The sequence below is a fragment of the Alosa alosa genome, chromosome 23 (assembly GCF_017589495.1).
Source record: "Alosa alosa isolate M-15738 ecotype Scorff River chromosome 23, AALO_Geno_1.1, whole genome shotgun sequence".
Lineage (NCBI taxonomy): Eukaryota > Metazoa > Chordata > Actinopteri > Clupeiformes > Clupeidae > Alosa > Alosa alosa.
The window spans coordinates 26,110,192-26,113,903 of NC_063211.1; positions in this window are offsets into that span (position 1 = coordinate 26,110,192).

Consider the following 3,712-nt stretch of genomic DNA (forward strand, 5'->3'; position numbering starts at 1 on the left):
CCTTAGAGTGATATAAGGACAAAGCAGCTCTTATTTTGGAATAATGCTAATGCTGTGGCGGTATTTTTAGATATTAACACGTCTCATTCATTCCTCCTCTTTTGTCTCTCCTGTCCTCTCACTCCTCTTTTTTCTCTCCTTCTCTTTCACACTTTATCTGTTCCTCCCTCCCTCTCCCTCTCTCTCTGTCTCCCGCGCTCGTTTGTTACCCTCCTCTGCCTTTAAGCAATGCAGCCCATCCTTATGATGTAAAGGTTATTTTGATGGAGCCGACAGCTCGGCCACCCCCACACAGGTCTATACTGTCCTCATCCCTCTCACCTCTCCTCTTCTCTCCCTCTCACCCTCCTCCTCTCTCCATCCCTCTCTCCCCTCCGCACCTCTCCTCCTCTTCTCTTCTCTCCCTCTCACCCCTCCTTCTCTCATCTTCCCTCTCCTCCTCTTCTCTCTCTTTTACCCCTCCTCCTCTCCTCTTCTCTCCCCATCCATCTCTCCCCTCTGCACCTCCTCTTCTCTTCTCTCCCTCACACCCTTCCTCCTCTCCTCTCCTCATCTCTCTCTCCTCTCCGCACCGCTCAATCTCCTCTCCTCTCTCCTCATCTCTCTCTCTCCTTCTCCCCTCCTCTTCTCTTCTGTTTACTCCTTCTTTGGCTGATATAATTACACCAGTGCCTGGGCCTAGGGAAGGGGGCTCTCACCAATGACTGCATGCTCAAACAGGCTCGATTAAATGACAAAGCTGCCCCTTCAAGTCTCTCGGAGGCCCTAAAGACATGGCTTAGGCACTCCCCTCTCCATTTCCCTCCTGGAAAACTGTGAAATGGCACCACCGAGCTGCTGGGTGGTTCTTCCCCCTGACTTTGTCTGAAAGTATGATTACTGTCAGCCCTGAGCTTTTGGGGGTGGATGTTTTGATGTTTGATGGTTTGCAAACACATCAGCTTTCAAAATGGCGGCAAGTCAGCACTGAACAAATAAACAGGCGGACAGGGAAAGCCTTCGGAAAAGCAGTTGTGTATTTCTCTTTTCAGTTAATTATAGTGGATGCGATCCTTGCAAGGGATTAGCGTTTTGTGACAGCTGGCTTGAAAAGGATTGATGGGAAAAAATGAAACAAAAGAAAAAATGACAAACAGTTTAATCATATCCCCCAATCTAACTGGCAGATGTCGGATTTACGCTGACCTAAGTAGCGTTCATGCACTGTTTCATGCAATGGAACTGCAATGCTGCTTCTTCTAGTAAATTCTCTCTCATGGGTTCCTTAGAGAAAAAAAAAATAAAACTAAATATGAATCAATAAAGTACAGTATAAAATACTTTAATTATTTAGCCAGGGTCCTATTTCACCCTTTCTGTCTTCAAGGTCTGCAGGTTTTTTTATTCACTGACTTTCTTCTCATTAAATATTGAAGACTGCAATATATGTATAACCATATTTTCATTATCTGCAATCTTAAACAAGTGTATCGGTTCACGTAGGCTACCTGCAGGCACAGGGGCCTGGTGTCGAGTGTCTGATAACCTGCATCTGAAGGAGGGGCCTGGGGAGAGCAAAGCGTTTTACAGATGCTAGACATGATAGTGCACAGTCCACTGAATTAATATGTCGGTCTAGGGACAACTAGGGACATATTTTCAAGAGATTGGAGGGGGTGGGGGAAAGGATAGAGAAGATGATAGAGGGGGTAGATGAAGATGGAGGAGAGAGGAGAGAGAGAGATTGAAGGACTCATATGGAGAAAGGTGGAGAAAGTAGAGTGAAAATTTTGTATATGAAGAAGGCTGGAGAAAGATGAGTGAAAAGGTTTTGTGAGTGAAAAAGGGAGGCTGAGGAGAGAGAGAGACTAGTGTGTTGGACAGAGGGATGAAAAGAGGAGAGGGAGGAGAGAGGGAGAGATAGAGTTAGTGTGTGGGACAGAGAGGATGAGAAGGAGAGGGAGGAGAGATAGAGTTAGTGTGTGGGACAGAGAGGATGAGAAGGAGAGGGAGGAGAGAAGGAGAGATAGAGCTAGTGTGTGGGACAGAGAGGATGAGAAGGAGAGGGAGGAGAGGGAGGAGGAGGGAGATAGAGTTAGTGTGTGGGACAGAGAGGATGAGAAGGAGAGGGAGGATGGTTTTGGTAAAAGGAGGTGGCACACCTGGCCGCTGTGACTACTGACAACTCAGTGGAACTGGGATGATTCTCACACACTCCAGTCAAGGCATCGACACCATCAGGGTGGTCACAGTTTGTGTGTGTGTGTGTGTGTGTGTGTGTGTGTGTGTGTGTGTGTGTGTGTGTGTGGGTGGGTGGGTGTTTATACTGTAACTTCCAACAACATATAACCCCAGTGACTTTCTCCATGAATATTTCCACTTAAGCTGGACATGGATGCAGGAGGATAAGCCACAGCCGCATGGAGAGGAGAGCTCTTCCTCATTCTGCATGCAAGCTCATACCTTCTAATAGCTCACGGGAAGAAACTGAGAAAGCCTTGGTTCATGGTCCAGTCAATTTACGGTAATAAGAAAACTACATCTGTAGAGCTGCATGTTACACACCCATTGCCTCAGGTAGATCTCAGTCTAGACAGGTTGGTCTTCATCACTCAGGGCAATCTCTTGCCTTGCCCACTTGATTCCCATTCCCTTAAAATGTGCAGGTAAGAAAATTCAATAGTAATTCAATATTTTTTGTGAACCACAAAAAACAATGGCCTTATAGTCAATCAACAGTGCTGAACATGAACAATTTCCTGCCCATGTGTGCATGCTTGCCCTGTGTGATCTGCCGTGATTGCTCGGCAAAGTACTTTTAATTTTCTCTTTCAGTCAATAACTCATTCCACCTCCATGGAAAAGGTGCGTCTCTATGAGAGTGCATGTATGATTTGTGTCCCTGTGGCTCGTGGAATAAAAACTCATCGTTTAAGTCTGCGTGCCAAGAACAGAGCAGAGCAGCGCTCCCAAACAAACCTCTCTCCCTGAGAAGACGCTTGTGAAATCGATTTATGGATATCAAAAGGCTGAACTGCTGTACATGCTTTGTGTGACGTCACTGACCACTAGACCACTGTTGTCTCTTACGTTTTTCATGCATGTTTTTTTAATATGACTCTGTTTGCATGGCACACACCACTGTTGGGGAAATGGATAATAGGATCCACATAGACTATGGATGACTAAGGATAGAGGGTGTATGGGAGAGAGCACAATGGAAATGTTTTTCATCCGCAGGTAGACCAACGTCTTCCTGCTAGTGCACTGGCCATGAACTGGAACATGCATGTAGAAGCCTACTAGATTTGTGCCTGAGTTCTGAGATCTTTTCTGTGCAGTGGGTCACAATGACATCTGAACCAATGGATGGTGTGTTTAAAGTTGTTTTGATGCCTCTATTTGCCTGTGGTGTCTGTGTGGCTTCCGGCATGCAGTGCCCTTGAAAATCCTCTCAAGAAAGGTAAATGCAGTGATTTTTCTAATCTTCCTGTTCTCTATCTGTCAACACAGAGGACAGCCTAGTGCACACTCTTTCTCTGATTGAATTTCAGTTCACGACCTACCCCCCACTGTTAAAGAAAAACTGTTTACATCTACTCTGATGGCTAGCATTACTGACCTCAGTATGTCACAAATATGCATGGCTGACACAAAAACTTTAGCTAGAACTATTTATGCATACCCAGAGAAACTCTGCTGGTGCTAATATAAGTGTATACACACAAGGCAA